Here is a 23,134-nt window from a genome sequence, read left to right as displayed (position 1 = left end):
GTCGCCTTCTTTAACTCGTACCAGATGATAAGCCCCCAGAGATCTAACTTGGTGTATATGCAAGCGTCCTTCACCTGGTCAAGGAGTTCAGGGATCAGAGGCAGAGGATAACGGTTTTTAACCGTTATCTGGTTCAATGCGCGGTAATCGATACAAGTTCTAAGGTCGCCTTCTTTTTTGGGCACGAAGAACGAAGCCGAGGATGCCGGGGACTTTGACGGGCGAATAAAACCATTAGCTAGGTATTGATCCAAATATTGTCTCAAATGCAGATTCTCAGGTTCGGTAAGGGCATAAATCCTGCTACAAGGGGGTTGTGCACCGGGCACCAGATCGATTTGGCAATCGTACGATCTGTGAGGAGGTAACGTGTTGGCCTGTTCCTTTTGGAAGACGTCCTGAAAGTCTTGGTAGTCGGGAGGTAGTTGCATGGAGGCAGAGGTTACAGATGCTAGATTAATCTTCAGGTTTTCTGGGTAGCAGGTTTGTGTACAATCCGGGAAGGTTATTCTCTTAGCTCACCAATCAATTCGAGGATTATGTGTCTCTAACCAAGGGATTCCAAGAATAACCTGAAACTATGGAGCCTTGATTACATCAAACACAACACCCTCCCGATGGCCGTCGGGACCAATAAGAGTCACCTCAGTAGTGGAATGTGCAATTTCAGTTCCATCGACTGTGGTGATGACATCTTTGCTGGTTTTAGGACGGAGAGGGAGGTTAATCCTGGAGACCAATTAACGATCCACATAGTTTCCAATAGCCCCACTATCGATGTATGATGTATGTATGTATGATGTTTTTTATGAGCCTGGTGCCATAGGCGCCAGGACACTGTCCAAAGGGCCCCTATATGGGGTTGCTGGGTCCTTCCTTGGGGACTGGATGTCCGCTTTCGGGGACGCAGGGCTTGAACCGGCTCCCCGGGAGCGGGCATCATGACAGATATCAAAAAGCGGCACAATAATGCAGTAGCACTCAGTTACTCTGCCCAACTCACACACCAAACAACCCTCTGCTTAAATACTGTAGGTCAACTCCAGGTAGACAATATTCACTCTACTGCTACTCACATAACTGTGCTCTGTCACAACCTTCATCCTACTAACACCCATGTAATCAGTCCTTCATAGTCATCCTCATCCAATAACATGCAAAGTCAAAAGCCTCACCTGTTTCTATTTATTCAAATATCATTTGGCCAATAGCCAGACAAACTATCCTACATTTCACCTACACACTAATGACTAATACTACTACTAAACAAAACATTTCAACATGTATGTCCTCCCTTCACTGCCCATCCCCACTGCACTAAACTTAAATGGACATGTCACCTAAGCAGACCCAGACAACCATGTTAGCAAACCTCATCCATACTAATGTTTTCCCCCAACCTACTATGCACCCCCATTCAATGTACATCTCTCTTTGTCAGTGCATTACATAACACCAAATTGAATTTCATAGCATGGAACCCAAATAGATTCTTATACTTCCAAAGCACACCATTTGCACTCAAATTGGAAACATGCCAAATATGATTGTGCATTATTCTAAATGACTTACAACAATTACATGACAGTGAAAATTCGGCAGTATATAATCATGTCTCATATACTCTGAAACCCTACCCACTTTGCCAATATAACGTCACCTTCTTCACTTCGTAATTTCACACTTCCACAATTCTAACATTGTAGAAAATCACCAATATAGGGTCACAAAAACAGCTTAATTTCCAACTACAAAGCACACACACAGCTATAATAGTTGTTAAGGGTATAGTTATACTGCTTTGGTCACACTAGAATTTCTTATGCACCCTCATTCATATCACATCATCCAATGTCACTGATAAACAAGCTTTATTTGCAAATAAGTTTTCTGGCAAACATAAACGTAGCATACCATGTCACACTGATTCATCACCCTCCTAAATGCACTGAAGAAAAATATAGAAAACTCTACTTTGCAAACAATACTTATAAACTTGACCAAATGAGACACCTAAACATACTTCAGTTATCTTACAAATACAATAATTCAACTGTACATAAAGTATATAAAAACACACTGTCACTCACCTTCAGCTGCTCCAAATAATGAATAGATCTTCACCAGAGCCAAACACATAACATGTGCACACTCATACTGTCAAAAGTTCACAAAAAGAGGACTGTAAAAAGCAAACAAGTAAAATGACAAACACATTTCTATCACAAGCTATATCAATCAATAAACTCCAACACGGTCCTTCAAAGAATACTTTATACAATATTTACACACTACATAAAAAACTATTATTTTCTTTCTAATTTTTCCCAATAACATAACTGCGGCTTTAACCCTGGTTACATAACTGTAACCAACCTACAGTCGCAGCAACACATAAATGTTTCTAATGTGCTCAAAAACACATATCAGAAACATTTCAAAATCAATTCACATTAGCCTTCAAGTGACAAAATCCAAATAGAAACACATGTACAAAACTGACCTAAAACATCCATAATATAATCTGATCACTGCACCAAAATATAACTGGCTGCAGTGGTGGGTATAGTGACGCGATAGCGATAGCGATAATTGCGGCTGCACCCGCCAAAAATACACAACGTGCCATTTGCCCGCTCATAACCATGGCTACCAAAGACTGCACAATGCGATTTCTGCATTCATACCCACGGCTAGGGTGCAACAGTTATAACCTTGGCTGCATCTGCCAAAAATACACAACGTGCCATTTGCCTGCTCGCATCAGCGGCTGTAGCCTATACCATGGTCAGTACCCACAGCTTCAATATGCCTGACAGGACACAACATTTCATTGGCTGCTACCCTAGCTGCGGCTATTTGTAAAAAGGAAAACAAACACATTTTCCTTTTCCCAAATACTTAAAAGGTTCTATGGGAGGCTCTTAAAAGAGCCTCTGGGTTCTTCTACCAACACATCAACATCCAATCAGGGAAATACTCTTCATCTCTATGATGATTGAAAACATTTTAAAAAAAAACCTGCCTGTGCTCTTTCTTTAGATGATTAATTGTCTTTTTCCAAAGAGAAGAAAACCTGTGTTCATTGTCAAAAATATTTCTCCACCGCAGTTTATACCTCTGATTTCAAACACTCCATCTAATATATTATAAAACCAAAAAAAACTTGTAAGCCAATGCTTGGAGTACTCATCGCCTATTTCCTCAACATCACTATTAACCCCATTCGCAGAACATTTCCACAATCTTCTGCACAAAGAGATTACTCTCCTTCTGGAATAGATTGGCTCCATGTTTGAAATATCAAATACAACAATAAATATACCCTACAAACAGCACTATTTCCTAACCTCACCCATCTAGAATTTTATTGGCATATATAAACATAAAAAATGCATTCTCTGGAAGGCTCAATACAATTCAACATCATCTGAGGTACCTATCCTATTGGCAGCCACCCACCACACAAACAATGTACAACCAATCACAAAGCAAACACAAACATTCCACCTTCTCTCCTCATTAATCTTCCCCCCTTGCACATTCTAACTGTGAACTAACAAGAAGTATTTCTCTGTACCACTAGAACATTGGAACAATACATGGAATGGCTAGAGGAGAATTACCCTACAGGAGAAGAGATTAGAAAATAAGTCGCTCAAAACAATGCTTCAGAAGAAGATACACCACAATCAGGATTTTGCAAGTACATTTATATATTCATGTAAAATGTGACTAACAATTACATTTAAATTAAACAATATCAGTCACCAAACACATATAATTTATCTTCCTATTGCCCCTTGACAACTATTGTAGCTGTGTGTGTGCTTTGTAGTTGGAAATTAAGCTGTTTTTTGTGACCCTATATTGGTGATTTTCTACAGTGTTAGAATTGTGGAAGTGTGAAATGGGGGAGGTGTAGTACCATCGACCAATTAGGAAGTACAACACAAACACATCATACATACCCTGCTCATACAAACTACTAGAAAATTCCAACTTCGAATAATTTTCTTGGAAAGAGATAAATACTGCAGAAATCATGCCTAGTTTGAAAACTGTGTGGCTGTTTGGAGACAGTTGGCTGTTTTGGTTGCTGGCTTTTTGTGAGAAACTATATAGTAACATGGACCTAGGTTTGAGAGATTTTACCATTAAATGGTTTGGATTGCGGGAATGCATTGGTTCCAGGATTTTCCAAAAATGTTTAAGTTTGAGAAGTACTTGGCACCCAGACCTCATACCAATTCATTGTGGAAGCAATGATTTGGGGAATGCACTGTAAGTGATTTCAGTCCAGCACACACCCAAGTCAAAGCCCAGCATGAAGTGCGCAACTGAAACCCTTGTTTATTTTTGTCTATAAGTTCAATATTCTGAACAATATACCACTTATATCACACCTTTCTCCTGAGATCCCCAGTTCACACTGAACCAGGAATCAGGCTAGTTTGCAAAGGTAAATATTTATTTATGCATTCAAAATGTAATCACAGTAGATTTTAATAGGTACACAACAATCACCAATGGGGTGACAGAACACTGAAGAATATCTTTAATACACTAGAAATAACTCAGCGGACGAGACCATTATATGTGTTGTTAAATTCAGGTGAAAAAAATGGTTTACAATTTCTTGCGATGCCGGATATTTCTTTGACATAATGCCTAGCAACAGGTTGTAAGCCTTTGTAAAACAATGACTAAAAGCAGATCACCTTATCACAAAGGCTTCATTGTCCTGTGCTTTAAAAGTAGACTACCCAGGGGCCTGTTCACAGGATATATAGTCATCTTAACAATATTCGCACAGTTTAAGTTCCTCTCGTAGGTGTATCTTCATACTAAAATTGGATGGAAAACTTAACAGTTAATTCCAAAACAGAGCTTTTAAAAAGGAGAACAGAAATGTGTGTGTTGGCTGCTGGAAACTAGGACGGTTCAAACATATGATTAAGAGAAAGGGGAAAAGTAAGAGCCACAAGCGAGAAAGAGCATCCATACCATTTAAGACATTTAGGGATGTATAAATTATGGTCACTCTCAGATTGCATTGACCAGTTGAGGTGCAGCACTTTAGATAGTTTTTGTTGAAAGTGTAGGGTTGGTGGAACACTGCGTCACAACGTTGATGTTTATATTTTAATGACACAGAAAGAGCAGTATGGTATTGAAAATAATGGGCTAAACAGTGGGTCTTCTGAGTTTTACAAAATGAAGAGTATTGCTACTACTGCCCTCTCAATGTGGAGGGAGAGAACTCAACAATTTTTCACTGTGGGGTAAAATAAATGTAAATGTCCGTCCTTTCCATAGTCATGAGATTTTAAATCGGATTCTCTTCTCCTCTGGCATCCAATGAGGTTGTCAAAGGACTGGTGTAATGTGAGCTTTTTTCTGGTCACGGCAGGAAGACACGAGCAGCCATGTTCCACGAGCGGCCATGTTCAGCATGGATTGAAGCTATTGTTGTAGGTCATGGTAGGCAGAATGATAGTAACCGAATCATGAACACAAGGAAGAATTGACAACGGTCACTCGTTGAGGGTTATGGAAAAAGAGACCGCAAGTTCTGTTTTAAGCTGCCATGGGCAATTTGCTTAATTCCTTTACTTTGTCTGTTAACGCTAGACTTATTATTAGATAGGAGCCTGACCTGATCCACTATTTAAAGGGACTAAATTTAGGACCGTAGGTCTGGATTCCGGAATTGTTCCACAAATCAGAATCTCTCTTTTTCATGCATTGCATTTAAGGCAGTTTGTATTAATCCATTTACCAACTGCTGTAATGCATACCTCAAATGAGAATTGATTTTAAAGCCCCTTGATTCTCTTCTAGGTCGAAAAAAATCTGCATGCTGCCTGCCTTCATGTGGAAACAAGCTCCATGCATGCGCTGCAGATTGTCTGGCGCTGTAGATACATATTTAGGAAGCTTGGAAAGAGTGTGAATCCCTCAGGATCACCACTCTGACTTTCACATATGCTGGATTTGGACTGATCCAAGATCAACATCTAGGATCGGCCATGTAAAAATGATTGCAGCAAATCAAAGACTGAGCTGTCAAATCCCATGCGATGATGACGGCCAAGAGGCATGGTCTGGTCGATGGTTTCAAAAGCTGTCGATAAATCCAACTGGATTAAATTCCCATCACCGCCATCATCAATAAACGTGACTAACAAGTTGTCCCAAAGTGAAATAATCAGCCAGCCCTGGCTTCTAAGCTCATGTCAAATTGCATTCTGGTACTTGAAGTCCTACATTAATAATGTGAACAAACTACAGGTATATATAGCAATGAATCACGCATGCTAAAAAAAGCTAAGGCTGCTGAATAAAACCTGTGAACGTTGTGCAACTTTCACAAATGTTTTGTCACCATTTGGCAGTGATGTGAGAGGAAAAAAGCAAGCAGTGGTTTGCAGCATTATTGGCTTTTGTCGACATGAATGTGTGTGGTAGATGGAAATAATGGAAATAAGAGACATTGGTAGATGAGATTCAATGAAACCTTAAAGCTGATCTTTGTGGACACTCCTATCAAACATTGGGCCTGATTTGCAAAGTGTGTTTCAATGGGATTGAAAGATTGTAAAACGCTCTTTTGAATGAAGGCTTTTGTGTGACCATACAGAAAACCCTTTTAAGTTATCATCTAAGCGCTCTCAAAACTTGACAGATGTCTGCACCGCTGCCCGGCAACCACTCTCAACTTTACTTAATGCTACATCTGTGATATACAGAATATTCCATTTAAGATGTCCACAGCCATTCATTTGCAGGATCGGCCCGTGATTGGCTCTTAGAGCCATCCCTGTCCTCTGGCTGAACTCCAGCTGAATCCACTTATCCACTATCAAGCTCCCCACCTCTGTTGTGCAATATGGGTTAGAACATATTAGAAATATCAATGACATGCAATGCAGCAGAGAACGTGTCTTTCTTTCAGGACAGAAAGCATGCGCCCAAAGACAGCTTTTTACTTCATTTTTGTCATTGCTACTTGACTCCGAAATTCACAAGTAACTATATTAGAAACATGAGACTAATGTTTGCGTCCGATCTTTATCTTGGGAGAAACATAGTTAATTGCTGCAATGACGCCTTATCTCTTCTCATTATAGACATAATTGTTATCACACTCATGTATAAAATAGTGTGGTTGTATGTATGTTTACGTCCGTCCATAACTTCACCAGCATCTTCCGAGCCTGCACAGATTAGAGCCTGGGAAACCGTGGGACCACATGTCTCCCCCATGGGATTGCTGTTGTTTTTTGCTGCAAAGGATGGCATTCTGCTCCATCTACGGTAGTGTGCAATGCGTCATTAATGCCTGTGTGGTTCAGCCCCATCATGTCTCAAGCCTCAATACCCTTGGCCTGAGCTGCTTCTTCCTCATCTGAAAGACATTCTGCCCACTTCCCTGATAAAGAAAGATGGCGATAGGTGCCTTCTGGAGGATTCCGCTCAATCATGGATCGCCTTGTCAACTTGAAAAGTGCTCTGAAATGCCGCCTACAGCAGCAGCCATTTTTACAGAACTCAGTTTTTCTATCTATCCTTGTCAGTTTATAGAGGCGGAACCTACAACTGAGTTAATTGGAACTAATAATCGAATCATATGATCAGTCACCAGACACTGGTCCATGTAGCTACTGCTGTAGTGGAGCAGATGAAATCGGTGTAATCTTTCTGAGCTGGATTCCATGTGTATAATATATGTTGCATGAAGGTGTGTAGCCTGTGTGCATAGGCGAGCCTGCTTACTTCACCTAGAGCACTTAACAGCAGTGTTGATTGAACTGTCTCTCTTAAATACAACACTTTCTGGGGTACAATGTTCAGCTGAGGCCCTTTTTGTAATAAGCATTATTACTTTTCTCGCTATTGCAATTCAGCAGTCAATCACCGGTCATGGTGTTGTATCAACGTTGTGTTTATTTATTTATTTCGTTTTTATAACTGTTAGGCAGAATCATGTGCAGTACCCTTTGGGAACACTACATACAATTAAGACTACATGTGTAAGTACAATTTCACCTTTGGTACAAGCCTGTACTACACAGTAACGTGGTAGTGATGGCTGAGCAGCCAGACTTATCTCAAGAGTAAAGTGAGCAGTGCAAGAGATTACACAAAGGACAAACATTACTATGGTTCAAACAAACACTGATTCAAGGATTCTGAGTAAAAGAATATACATTTATTTACACCATCATTTATGAAACAGTTCACTATCATAAAGCAGCAGAAAATCACAGTCTTAATATACTACAACAACACCCAATCAATTCTGGACAAGCTAAGCTCAAAATGAAGTGTGAGCAAAATGGCACTCCAGCAATTTAAAAGGGAGGAAAGACAAGTTTATCCAAAATCAAAAGCACCAACAAGTTATAGGCAGGGCTTTCTAGAAAAGGCTGCTACATCTAGGATTCAAGTCAATAGGCCTGAGACACTGTTAATGGTTCAGAGTCTTTGTAGAGGATCACACAGTTCAAAGTAGTTCTCGGTTAAGTCTTTGCCAAGAGTTCAAAATGAAGTTGGTCAGAGGAAAAGTTACTTAAAGGAGAATAGAAAGACAAGCCTTTGGAGAGGTGAGAGATTTCCTGCACTTTCACCACGGTCGGACGGAATGAGCGACCGAATTTGTACAGTAATTTTAAAGAAGAAGAATGCTGTAGCGGAGGCAATTGTTTCTTGTAGTTCCTGAAGGCTCGCGGTTCCTGTAGCTTCAGTCGTGACAAGAAGGAGGATGGCTAGAGGGTCCTGCACTGCCCAGGGACGAAGCCAGGAGCGGAGCAAAATGACAAATAAAAGGTGCGCTCCTTAAAACCCAATCTGGTTCTCTTCCCACTGGCTATCCAATCTACTTCAGCGATGCACAGTAAATTTGACCAGGATGAGGACCAGTGTCTGGTGTTTGGTGAGTTGGTTGTTCCCACCAAGAAGATTCCATGAAGACCTCCTCTGTCGTCGAAGTTTCAGGTGATTCGGACCTGCAGCAGGACTTCACCGGGTGTCCAGTAGTTGCAGCAGTCGTCTTCCTTCAGCTTCTCCTTGGTTCTCTCGTTCCAGTGGCGACTCTGCCTTCCAGTCCCAGAGACAGGCTTTTTATGTACCAAATCCACCATTCACACAGCCTGGCTGTCAATCACACAGCAGGGTGGCTGTCCTGGCAGGGCAGCCACCTAGCCAATAAAACCTCAAACCCCTCCCTCACATCCTGTCCACCCAGACACCCAGGTGCCTAAGGAGGGATTCTGTGCAGAAACCCGCCAAAGGACGGTGAACAAAGGAACCAAACACTAGAAAGAACTTTACAAAAAGATATGGCAAAAAAACTTGACCGGAACCAAGTTAAAATAAAAGTGGATTACCGGGTTTTAGTTTGAGGCTACCACCATAGCCTCAAATGGTACCAAGAGCTATTTTCATAGTCTGTGGTAGAAAAAAAATGGTAGATACCACTGCCACCAGCCAAATCTTAGAGCAAGGGGAACATACGAATGTTCCATGAGAATCAGACAAAAAGGGATAACTATTAACCCCTCCAGTACTCTGTTGGAAGATAGGGTGTACTGGGTCTGTAAATTTATAAAGACTAGTAAAATCAATGGTCACTTTACATGTTCTGGGAGACAGTAGTCAGTCCCAGAAAATGGAGTTTAAAATGGGAAGTCTGAAAAGACAATCGTGTGTCACTGCACTAAAGGTGCTGGGTGACACACAGTACAACGATGATGCCTATGGGGTGGGTGAGACTCCATAGTCCATGAGCATACAAATGTACAACACACTGCAAAACACATTTAAGAGTGGGAAAAAAGGCTCACACTCTCATCAGGTAAAGCAATTAAGCCCTAGAAATCCACCAAAGCTGCTGAGGGACTCAAAAGGTAAGGGCAATTAGCCATTCTAGAGAATTTTCCTTAACAATAACGTGCCTAATACCATACCTGTGTTCGGTTTCTAAGTGCGGATCTGGGATTCAAACCTCTGTTGCTCTGCATGGTCTTGTTTCCAAGACCAGCATGCTGCCAGTGTGCTATACTCTGTGTTTTGTGCTTACTCAAATGTTCACTCTACCAATATTCTATTTATAGTGCATATGAGTTCTTCGTTATATAGTAACACAGTCATCTTCTGGCCAGACACCTCAAATGAAGACTAATAAATATATGGCTGACACATAACTCTCCTGGAGGCTATGGGCTGTATCTGGGTGGTAAATACGTTCAGAGCATTTGATTAGGGCAGGATATTAAATATGTCCACAGATCATAAGCACTCATATCAATATTGTGTTGAAGGCAGGTGCTTCGTGACCCCATCCTAAGCCATGTAGGGGACCCTGCATTCTGGAAAAGCAGGCCTACACAAGCGTAAGGGCCAGTATTGTCTGCTACCTGGAGACGGTGCAGTGTGGGGGTCTGAGTCCATCTCGAAGTGAATGCCTGCTCTCTGTGCCAGGATTCCTCCTCCTTTTTAAGGCAGACTATAGTGGTGCCCAAATCTTATCTGGCATCACTGGGGAGAGGAGATGTAAACCCTACTTCTCAGGGGTCTCTGGACTGTTTGTGCGCTTTATAAATGTGAAAAATAGACACTATGGAGGAAGACCCCTTCTGTGACTCCACCATGCTATTCTTTATAAACCTTAAATTAGACAGTCTTCTTATCCATCAGTCTAGACACCCTGTGTCACATTCTTGCCCAACATATCATATCACATGGTAGGGGATACATGCACGGGGTGCTCATACATGTATTCGACTGGGTCGATATACAGAAACATGAATAGAAATTAAATGAAACAACAGTAGCAAGGGAAGCAAAGAGCCTACTTGCGCTGGAGCAAAATTGAATCTCAGACTCTAACAGAGAGCAGTCCCCTGTAAAGAGCAGATGGGAGCTTGGTCTAGAAAGGCACTATATGGCTGTTGGGTTATAAAATCAAACCCTGACAAACACCCTGAGCAAAGCTGAAGAATGGAGTGTTGATAGGAGAGTGCAACATTGTTTCATCTTCATAATCAGCCAAGGAGGGTGACCCGTGGCTAGAGGGCGGGAATATCTATGCCAAATCATATCCTAAAGCCAGGGGAAAAAGTGGTTTTGGGTAAGCAAAGTTAAGGAGCAATATGGATGCTTTATTCCAGAGTTTGTAAAGTCATGAACCAAGCCAGGCCCTTTAATCATGGGACTGTGAGTATGGCTACAAGTGACTGGGACCTATAACTCTGAGTTTACGAGTATAGCCAAGGAGCAGACTGTGAACAACACCAGCATTTGGCTGGACACTAAACTCTTAGACCGTACAATCAAGAAGTATATGGGGTGGAGGGTAGATAACGTAGCAAAAGCCCAGGGCTTTTAGTGGGACACCAGAGCATTTTGATTTATCTGATAGTTACATTTTTGTTTTTACTTGATTAAATAGTAGAGTCTGGGAATACAAATGATAGATCCCCATTCTATTTTTTTAATTTCTGCTATGTTAGCTTTTCCTATTGTGCCACTGAAGAGATATGCCCCTAGGTGGCAGGCTAATCCTCTCAGAAATGGCCCACTGGTCAAGTTAAGTGCCCGAGCGAAGCGAGGATCCCTTAACGAGTGCCATGGTGCCATTACCAACAGGGTTGGCCCACCAACCAAGGGGCATATCGTCATTAGCTCCTGTGTTGTTCCCTACATGGGTAATAATGTTGTGTTTTTTTTTCAGAAAAAGAAACGTCCCTTTCCTGCCATGCATGGTGCTGTGCAGTGCTGCTGGAAGCCGAAGTCCATTTTCAGTGTTGAGGACTCTGACATCATCAACATAAAAACTGACTGCAGTGCACAGCTCTGGGCTGTGCAGGAAAGGTAAGTTTCATTTTTTGTAATAAAAAAAAAAGAAAGCATTAGCACCCATGTAGGAAACGGTTGCTAAGGTGAGGTGGAGAGAGGAAGGGAAGGGGCACTGGCAACCGAGGCTGATCGGAACGCAGGCTTGTACCATAGCATTCAGCCTGTGTTCCGAGCATCCTGATTGGACAGCACCGCCTCCCAGGTTGCTAATGGCTATTATTATATATGCATAAAAGCAGGAAGTCCCGGGCTGTAAGTTTCTCTCCCCACTAGTTTCCACACATCAGTGGTGTGATGAACGATCATTAAAACATCAATGTCAGAAATGAAGTTCAACATCTTTGTTTACAAACGGAAGGGTGTGGATGTATACCTGTTACCATAAGGGGCCAGTCAAATTCACGAAAAATAACTAAATTAAGTGTCAGGATGGATGCACACAAATGGCCCAGGTCATATAGTCTCGAGTTTATAGCACCCAGAGACACCTTGATTCAATGTTTTAGGTGAGCATTTATCTTATCTTATCTGTACCAGGGATATAGCGCCAACTCGCTTAATCACCTTTCATATCAGCAAGTATTTCCTCTCCTTTTGCTTAGGGTATCACATTGATGTATGCATTCTTCCCTTTCTACTCTCTGGTGTCACCTGCTAGCACAGTGCTGGCAGTGATATGGCTCTTCCCTGTGGTCCCCAACCCCTGGCAAATGTAGCTTGTGACGCTGTAACAGTATGATGTAACACACTCCTACGAGCAAGCAAGTCTTCTCCCATTATGGTACCATTCTTACGAATTGATCTGTTCATACTCTAGCCACAGGTCATCGTCCTGGGCTAAAGATGATACATTTGAAGAATCATCTCAGCAAGCATTTCTTCTCCCTTTCTTAGGGATTTTATCACACTGTGATACTATTACCCGCGACGCACCGCGGTGCCAAGGTTTCAATTTATCAATTCGTGGCTGCAGTCATGGTCTGAGATATAGCCCTCAGCAGCTTTTAGCTATTTTTCTTCCTTTGTATGTGGTCTCTGCCCATGTGTATGATATAGCCTGCTACAGCTTTTCAGCTCTCTCTCTCAGGTTTTTGCTATCCTATTCAGTTAACTTCTGCCTCCTTCCCACTTCCTGGCTGCTAACATGATCTGGGACATCCTATCTCTAGAACACTGCTCTTTCATAAGCGGGTGATCATCCTGATTGTCTTTTTGATCCCCCTTAATGGGTTACATCCTCTTCTGGTTGGAGACCTTGTGCATAATAGGTTCATCACTTTTTTAGTGCTGCTTCCCAAGGCGTTTCAAGTGATTCTTTCAGGGTATTCCCCTGATTCTTATGATTCTTATTCCCAGGGGTTAAATGTCATGTAACTATTTTGAAGTCAGGTGGAAGGAACTTGTTTTGCACACTGCACTACTGCAGGATACAGAGTTCCTATAGCCATAATGAGTCTGGAGTGTGGTGCAGGATGTTTGTTTGGGTGTCTTTCGTTCCTACTAGAGAACACACAAGTGAGTTTTTGAGGTAAGTAAATTCGCAGGAACAGATTGGCAGTTACTCTGGTTTGCTCCAGGAGACTCTCTCTCTCTCGCTCTCTCTTTTTCGCTCTCTCTTCCTGGTTGTCTTGACTCTGTCTGGCTAGAGAGGCTAAGATCGAAGGGTGATGGTAGTGTTACTGTGAAGTATTGCTAGCTGGTAAGGGTGTAGAAGCCGTGTTTCTTTATTTGCATTTATAAAAAATATACTGATTCTCTCTCAGAAAGTGTGGTCTGCTGACCAGAACCCTCCGTTCAGCCAAATCCATGCCAAAAGCAGATTTTACTCCTGTGTCCCACTGAATCCGTTTCCTGATCTTGCTTAGGGTATCACATTGATGTATGCATTCTTCCCTTTCTACTCTCTGGTGTCACCTGCTAGCACAGTGCTAGAGCAGGTTCAAGGGGCACCGGTGGCTTCAGACTGCTGTGGTGACAAACAAGTCATTGCAGCACAGGTTCTTGATTTAAGATATGCACCCCTATTCCCAAAACTATCCTGGTGGCAGGTGTACAGTTTACAGATAAACTATTCCTGAGCTTATATATATGCTAGCTAGTATCTCTCATATGTATTAAAGCCACATCAAATGGATATCACAGATGTGTCAGCCCAGCTCAGCTTTGGAAGGGCTATGTGTATTCTGGTCAGACAGGCTGGGAGTTCTGGTAACACATCTCTCTAGCAGAACAGCCTCCCAGCAGGAGCTGACCTGGAAGCAGGCATCACAGGGCACACTCACCTCAAAAGGACTAGCCTCATACCAGGGTGATGCACACCAAAAGGACATTCATTGCTATTTACAAGTGAAGGGGAAGGGTTAGTGTAGACAGTGGGAACTCAGCACGGGGGGACAAAGAATCTGACTTTTGGCTTTAGAATAAGGGGTCTGCCATTATTTCTTTGATTCACTTTGGAATAAACAACTCAGGAAGAATGAATTCAACTGTTGATTATCCAAAGCCCTCTGCTAGTGACTGCGTGTCCAAGGCAGAGGTGAGCATTGCTCCCAACCCATCCCCTGAGCACATTGGGGGTGACTTGCATTTAGAATAAGACCTGCATCTCTGTCAGTCACACTACTTCCATGACATCCTCCCTTGCAATGGGATCCCAAGTACTCAGATGATACGTGCCTTAGAACCCAGAGGGTGACTCACAGCTCCAGAGAGGCAAGACAGCCAGGATTCATGTGTTTTCACCGTCTAAACAAAGTAACATTTGGCGAGGAAGTGGATAGTTGCCATGATGAGGAACTCCAGGAGTAGAAATGTCATTGATCCAGGATCACCAAACCAGCCTTTTTCTCTGGAAAGAGTTTGAGATGTTCTTTAATGGATTTGGTAGGATCAGCCTCTAATCAATAGTAAAATTCTGCTTCATTAAAATAATCCTTTATCAGACTGTTTGATGATAATGGGCCTCATTACGACCCAGACGGTAAGGGGTTTACGGCAGCGTAAACAGCGCCGACCCTTACCGCCTGAGTACGAGGTCCCTTAGCGCCATGGAGCTTTTAACACCTGCTTTTAGCAGGTGTTAAAATCCATGGCGCTAAGGGACCATGGAGTTAATTACGCCATCGTAATTTACGGTGGCGTAATTAACGCCTTCCCCACTCCCATTATGCCCTATGGGGCAAAAATGGGAATGGGGAAGGGTAAATGGGGATTGGGGACTTACCGCCCCACCAACCTCGGAATGGGGCGGTAAGTCCGCCAACCACCATGGCGTAAACGTAGTTTACGCCATGGTGGTAAAGTCACGGCCCAGGCGGTAACTTACCGCCTGGGTCGTAATGAGGCCCAATGTCTGTATTATTTTTAAGCTGCTTCAGGGTTGTGTGCTCTTTTTTAGTTATGTTGCCAGCAATGGGCGATGTTCGTGAATTGGTTTTCTCCAGATACTCAATGACGAGATCTTGAAAAGCCTCCAGGAAACCCCCTGGTTGGATTATGCGATTACATGTTGATTTACGTTGTAGTCTGCTTTTCAGAGGCCACTTTGTTTTAATATGAAAGTCCTCCAGCACTAAATCTGATGTAGTAAATTCTTCATTATTAATAGATGTATCATCCAACTCAACTAGGTTCCCTAGTATTAGCAAATCCTGAATAATTAGATGAGTATGTCCCTGACGAGATAAGGATTTCAGGGATTTTTTAGGATTCATGCAAAAAAGTCTTACGCTTTAATTTGGGCATGAATTTATCAAAATCTATTAGTGTTACCACATATCAATATTCTTGATAGGGACAGAAAACCAATACTATTTTTAATATATGTATTTGTTTTCTCCTTGAGCCGTAGACTGAGAGGTTTACCACCTGCATCGTGTTGGCGATTAATTAATTATTTCCATTGATTTCTGCTTCCCAGTGGGTGTGGTTCTGTCCCCTTCTCTGTATTGCTTTTGTTTACGGCTTCTCTGGCACTCATGCTACTCTTTTTACATTTTTCATCACCCTCTTCCCCTCCCTCTTTTGTTTGATTTGCCAACCTAGTATAGGAGTCTCATCTAATGCAGACAACGAAATTTGACCAAGGTATTTTCACTGCCACAATTGGAATCATCTGACTCGGAACCATTGAGGTTGTTGCATCAGGATGAGTATCATCCATAATGGAAATCTCCTCACATTTGTTTGTTTGTTTGTTTGTTTGTTTGTTTTATTTATTTATAATGCGCTCCAGACCCTTAGGTTACCGGGCGCAGCAGCAAGTATATGCAAGACTTACAATGTTACAATGTTACATGAATGAATTTACAATATTACAAAATTACATGAATGTACAATTAGCGGTTGCAGTATTTACATGAATGTACAGTTAGCAATATACAGAGTTAGCAGTTATAAACATAAGGGTTACTAACGCATCTGAGTGCATTAAGTAGGGCTACACTTGTGAAGGTTCAGGTGTCTAGTCGTTGTTAGCGTTAATATGTTTGATGAAGTTCCTTCTGAAGTGTGGGAAGTGTTGGTCTACTCTTAGGTTGGGTGGCAAAGCGTTCCACAAGTTGGCAGCTCTCACAGGGAAGCTTGCACCACCGATTTTAGCAAGTCTAAATCTGGGTACTACCAGGCAATTGGAGTTGACGAGTCTCATGGGTCTATTAGATGTTTTTCTTTTTATTTTGTCTGTCAAGTAACTACGAGCAGCATTGTTTAGGGCCTTATGGGTCAAGGAGATCATTTTTAGGTGGATTTTATTATCCGTGGAGAGCCATTTGTGTTGCCGCCTAATAGAAGAGATATGCTCCCTCTTCTTTATGCCTAATGCGTCTCTAAGAGCATTGTTTTGTAGAGTTTGGAGTCTTTGGGTAGTGGCTTTATTGGCACCACTGTATAGGGCATTACAATAGTCGAGTCAGGAAAGTATTAAGGCTCTAGCCAAGATTAGACAACTGGTATTGGACAGGAAGGGCTTGCCTGCTCTTATCAATTTACAGGTGTAGGCAATGGTGGAGGCTAGGGAGTTGACCTGTTTAGTGAAAGACAAGGTAGAATCGAGGTAAAAACCGAGTGTTTTTACTTCCCTCGAGACTTTGCTAACATTTCCATCTATGCTGAAAGATGAGTAGTCCGGGCCAAATTTGTTAATATTGGCTTATTCACGTTATTCTGTGAGCATCTTATCAGACCTATGTTTAAAGGTATATAATCTTCTTGTCTCATAATCCTGTTTATCATGCAAAAACTATCTTTGTTTCTGTAATGTTATGTCTTCCTCCTATATCAGAAGGTTAGTCTCCAGGTTTTGCCGTAACCTTCTGCCTTCTTCCCTCTTAGGGTTTAATTTCTACCTCTTCAATCATATTTAAAGCTTTTACACAATCTGATTTGGAATATTTTGCCAACAAAGTCAGAAGCATATATGTGCATTCTTTGGCTGGTGACCCCATTCTTGTAGCATCACAGGATCTAGTTTTTCAAAGAAGGAATGGTGAGGAATCACAACCACCTAAGGATTATTTGTACATCCAAATATTTCCATAGGGAGTATTCTTCCCACCATTTACTAATGCCCTTCTTTTGATACTTCTTCTCCAATTGGCGTAGTAACTGTACTTCATTACTGCCCATGACTTCCGACAGAGATGATTTAACATTCTTGGTATGTGCTTGTTATTCTTCACTAAATAGTGTTAATGCCTGTTCTCTATGGGACACCTCTTTGAATGCCATTATTATAAAGTATTTTTCACAGATTGAATGCTAGTAACATGTATCTCTTTAGACGGGTGTTTTGTACAAAGTCTTTTATGTGAATGTGTGGGGGACTAATGTGTAATCAATGCTTTCTTTTATACCTTAACCTTTTAACTGCTAGGGGTTTGCCCCCCCCCAGTGCCAAGGCCTTTTTTGGTGATTTCAGTATTTCATCATTCAATGCCTTCTAACATGTTCTTCTTCATTAACCCTTTAAGTGCCAAGGACCAGCTATCTCGTCCTTGGCAACAGGGAGGTAATCCCAAGGACGAGATACCTCGTCCTTTGTGCATCTTGATATACTTGCATTGGATTGTCCTTTGTTCCCTGGAGTTCAACTGAAAGGCTCTCTCTTTTAAATAATATATCACACTGTGGTGATCAGTGTAAGCGAGCACCCACCCGGATTTACAGAGCGCAAAGAGGCTTTTTCTCACCATTAGACTTTTTCATATATATCATTAGCACCCTTGGCAGGGGAGCCAGCCAATCAGGTGGCTAGGAACGCGGGCTGACACAGCCGCCTGGCTCCTTCCACTGTCAACCCCGTTTTATTTTGCTCCCTCTCCCTCCATCCCACTTACCTGATTGTGGCGGGGGGGGGAATCACTGCCAATGCTCCTTTCCCCTTGTGGCCGCCATGGAAATGGTAGAGGGCTCTGTACATTGAGAAAAACTATATATATATATTTTTTTAAAACCATTTAGCACGTGTGTAGTGCACTACACGGGTGTTAATCGCGATATGCCCCCAGGTGACTGGGCCCACCCTATGGGTAATGGGCCACCAACGTAATTAGGGGACCCTCGGTTGGGCCCTTAACTGGGGCGGCGGGCTGTTACCCATAGGGTGGGCCCAGCCACCTGGGGGCATATCCCCTCAGTACTATTGGATAATAATAACAGCAGTCATATAACAATTACAGTATCACATTTTATATTATGATTAATCCAGTATTTTAGATATTGAAATGAGAGGCCTTATTATGACCCAAACGATCGATTCCCATTCAATATTTTACCCTCAGAAGTTTAAAGTGTGAGTCAGTCCTGCAGGGATGGGACCTTTGACTCCATTCAGATTTCCATTCAATCTCCAAGTCAAAAGGTAGAGTGTTGTTAGTCCCTCTCTGATGGTTCGGCACCCGCACGGATTCTGTTAACTTCTTTTGGTGTGTAGGGAGAGAAAATCAGTAATTGAATGAGCAAATGTTTCTAAACACGTCGGCCAGCTATTTCAACTGTTGCACTGCAGCCAGCCAACATTCAGCTTCACGCGGAAGCATTTCTGAAGCTGCTGCGTCATCCAAGGAGCCCGCCAAGAATTCGGAATTCTGATACTAGGAAAATGAGGGCTTTTTTAACCTAGAAATTCGCCAGAACTAAGATGATTTCCATGACTGATTGTGTAACATCTCTGGGTGACTGGTGGGGCAATCAGGGGATCCAATCTTTAGCCTCCATGCAATCAATCAATGATGGTGTATCGCTTCTTATGACAGTTTCCAGTCATTTTAAGCACATGTACATGGGAAGTGCTGTTTTAGCACACCTTCACTATATCAATCACAAAATTGTCCTGACACGATTACATATTTCGTTTCTTTAACCCGTCAATCATATCTGCTCTCCTTGCAGGGTTTCTTTAGAGGTATCTGCTTCGTGGAATGCCATTGTAAGCAAGAAATGCGTGTTTACTTCAATTTCGAATGTAAGAATTGTAATCAATGTTTTTTGACGTGTCATTGGAATTTAATTGTGTCAAAACACAGATTTCTTGACTTAATTTTCAATTGTTTGACTGAATACGTTGCATGAAGTGGTGCACTCATTTACATAATTGCGCTCATTAATCAGCAGCTGTCTGCATCAGCTTCATTCATGCATTCTTGAATTAGCCTGAAGTTATACTAATTGCCAGTTAACGCATGCGGTCTCCTTGCAACTTCCGTGAAAGACCAAACAATGATCCTGTGCCCTTCAGCTGCTCCATTCTTTCTCACTGCAGAATATGTAGTGCCCAGCCAGGGACAATCACAATCTGACCACTTTGCAGTAGCGGAAATGCCAGTGTTGTGGTAGCCATTGATGAAAAGGGCAATCATTGTTTCTGACCCCCACCACTCCTCTGCCGATCCCACACCAGAACTGCTCATTCACAATGGGCGCATTTCCTTTTCCACCACAACCTTATACTTTTTATGCTATATTTATTTATACTTGCTCAGGAGTGGGAACCCAGATCTCCCATCTTGTAACTGGATCTGCTCAAACCATACTGAAAATGCAAATACTTGATCAGTTAGACTTGTTTCCCCTGGTATGGCACACAGAGATAACACATAATTCTAGACCCCCCTGAAGGGCACCATCACATCAAACAGGTTTTTAGTCTTTGCTCCCAGTAGAGGTGTGATGAATTGCCATCTGGCAAGGGTATGAAAGTCCTAGCTTTTTTTTTTAATTTTTATTGATCAATAAAATGATGCCGGTAATTTCATCTCTGAAAGGGTAATCTGCTCATCGGATCCCCTTTCATAAGCGCCATGCCAAAAGCAAAGTGTGTATCTGTGTCCTGCAGCATCAGTATCCTGATTTGCAGCCACTGCTCCACCAGTGGCACAGTGCAGGTTTAGAGGCCACAGTTGCCCATTTAATAAGTGCAATGACAGCCAAGTCTCTGCAGTGCAGAGGACACATTTAAATATTTTCCCCTGTACCAAAACTATGATGAGCATAAATAGCCCATGAACGTGGCAGGGTAAAATCTAAGACTAAAATTATGCCTTGGTTAAGGCATGGTGCAAGGCACTACTTATTATCATTACAGTCATTTCTAATTTGATATCACACATGTCAAATACTGTGGCCCATGCTCAGCTGTGGAAGGTGAAGTATATTCATTCCAGACAAGACTTCCCTGACCACTGGCAGGACTGTAGCTTTGGGGATTGCCTCTCTTTGTTCCTTTGTAAGTCCAAGTAACCCCCTTTCCACAGGTACAGCCACTCCACAGGAGACTGGCCTCGGAACAGGAATCAAAAGTAACACCCATTCACAAACGGCCATGCCCCACACCAGGATACTGTATTTCTAAAGGTCTTTGATTCTGTTGAGAACGTAATGGGGCAGTATTAGTGTATTGGGGAAGAGATCTGTACAGTTTGAGGAAGATTCTTCCACCTTTGATCTCTCTGTCTCTCGCTCTCCTTGTTGTCCCCTCTGCTTCCTCTAGAGCAAAGCACTATGGGTGTGATTTCAGAAGGGCAAAATCCACGTCTTTTAAGAACATGGATTGGAAAACTAAGGCAGGGTAGCTTTAGTTCAATTACATAGTGGCTTTTTGCCTTTAAAAGGGTTCTCACACAACTTCTTTGAATCATCTCTGGAATCCAAGCCTGGAAGAAGATTTTGCTGGACCCTCCTGAGAGACTAAATCATGCTAAAGTCCTCTAGTTGTGAGGTAAAGGCAGGAAGTGGTGAGGTCTGTCCCCTAGCCATCCCCAGGGACCATTGAGGTGAACTCTGCTCCGGGACCAAGACCATATCTCTGCCAGCCACCCTGCTGCCTGGGACCTAACTGTGTTGCAGGTCCCTTAAAAGTATGTGCCAACCTCCCCTGTGTTTGGGAGCCTGAGGAACGTACTACATTTGGCCCTTTAGATGCTGGAGTGGGACTCACAGCTCCAGAAAGCCAGACAAGCCAAAATCACTGTGTTTTCAATGTGGCTTGCTGCATGCTTTGAATTGAGTGTGCTCGTAGTGGAGCGAGCGTCCAGGGCCTTTCAAAGCTGCCTTTGGCATTGATTGCTCTTTGAAATACTGTTTGCTGTTCAGCTTAATCTTCACTTGCTGCAGCATCACGTCAGCTGAAGTGTGTCACTGACTTGGCTCAAACCAACAAAATCCTGCTGCCTTGCAGTGCTTGAGTCACCATTCGCAGCATCAACTTCTTCATCGATCAACAAGATCCTGGTGTCCCACGAAGACCAACCTCTGAGCCTCTGCATTGATTCAACTTGCCTGCACATCCTGGTCCAGTTGAACTGACTTCAAACTTCAATTGCCGACTGAACATGGTGACCGCCCGATACACGTAGCTGGAGTAGACGCTTCAAGACTGTAGCAAACTTTGTTCGATGATGCTTCTATCCCAGCTGGCCACTATACCATCACGATTGCCAAATCATTGACCCGATACAAAGCCGCACATTACACCAAAATGCCTGGTTCGATGCTGTTGAACGGCCAAGACATTTGCTAAGGTATTATTTATTGATATCTGCCCCACTTGTACAACTTTGGTTCCACGAGACTGGATAGGTCACCTTAATCCCTTTTGCATGATCAAGACATATGCTTTTGAAGATTGTGGACTTTTATTTGTCTCACTACCCACAGTGCTGCATCCTTTCTATCTTTGCATATTCTGTGTTCTTTCTACAGGGATGGATTTTTACAGTGCTTTCTAGTTAGTTATTATTATACATGGTGTGCTTGATTAGAGTTGTACAGAACCTTGATTGGGCATTGCTTTATTTTGGACTGTTATACTTCGCTGTTTGGGTTGCTACTGAACCACATTCACACTACTCTTGAGACGATAGACTTCCCTCAGCCCACGTTATCACAAAAGGCAAAGGTGATATCTCTTAACTGTGTCTGTTTTACCTTTCTGATAGTGTTGGCGCTTCGTTTGTTCAAGTGTGAGGGCTGAGTGGTCGCTTTAGCGTCTCATCCTTGTACTCCTGCAGGGCAGAAGTCAATTTGTCACAATAGGGCACTCACACTTTGGCTATTACTTGGGGTTTCTCCCTACATTTTCTGGATAATCTAGATGCGGATCCTTTGCTCACTGTGCATAACGAAATTCTACACCTCTGCCGCACCTCAATGATGATCTGCAAAAAGGCAGAGACACCCTGTGGGTGCCATTGACAATATTGTTTGGAGAAGACTTGCTGGGCATTTCAGCAATGGACTGTCCTTATGGGCAGGACAAGAATAATTTACAGGTGGGTATTTCTCCTCTAGTATGACACAAAGAGCCACATTCTGAGACCTCTTGCGGGACCATACACCTATGGATAATATTGTTTTGACCTTTCTTTTCCCAGTTGGGGATTTCAGATTTTTTTCATTTGCAAATAGTTCCACTCTATGTGTCAATGTTTTCTTGTTTCTGGTGATTTTCTTCAGGTTTTTTGACCACTCGAGGGGTGCCCCACTGTTGGCATATACTTTGATCTTGAACCTTAAAGTGATGAATGGTAGTCCCTTTCTGTAGGCATGATGTCATATTTTTAAGACAGCTGTCACTTTTCAAATGGATAACTTGTGATGGGACGACCTTACATCAGCCTCAATCTTCCACAAGCCCTTGACGAGTTTGTGTTCCATGACTCTTTTTGTGCCTGATTTACAAAAAAAAAATGTCCAATTGAAAACATTTTTGAACATCAGGGCCTTTGGGTTTATGGGGCAGTTCAGGAAAGATATCGAAAGTGAAAAAATGTGCACG

The 23,134-nt window shown here is 42.4% G+C and overlaps 1 protein-coding gene across 6 annotated transcripts in view; it reads left to right on the top strand.

The window, feature by feature from the left end:
* HTR2C (5-hydroxytryptamine receptor 2C) overlaps positions 1–23,134 on the top strand; it is a 4,576,123-nt gene that overhangs the window by 1,508,513 nt on the left and 3,044,476 nt on the right. For 4 of the 6 annotated variants that reach the window (XM_069612885.1, XM_069612882.1, XM_069612881.1 and 1 more), the window contains one exon: positions 11,738–11,877. The exons of the other annotated variants lie outside the window; for them this stretch is intronic. The gene's annotated coding sequence lies outside the window, so the exon portion shown is untranslated. The remainder of the gene's footprint in view (positions 1–11,737; positions 11,878–23,134) is intronic. 6 annotated transcript variants of the gene reach the window in all.

The sequence above is a fragment of the Ambystoma mexicanum genome, chromosome 5p, assembly GCF_040938575.1.
Source record: "Ambystoma mexicanum isolate Mex_15411 chromosome 5p, UKY_AmexF1_1, whole genome shotgun sequence".
In the NCBI taxonomy this organism is placed as follows: Eukaryota; Metazoa; Chordata; class Amphibia; order Caudata; family Ambystomatidae; genus Ambystoma; species Ambystoma mexicanum.
Note: the sequence above shows the minus strand (reverse complement) of the source record. Positions and strands in the feature narration are given on the sequence as shown.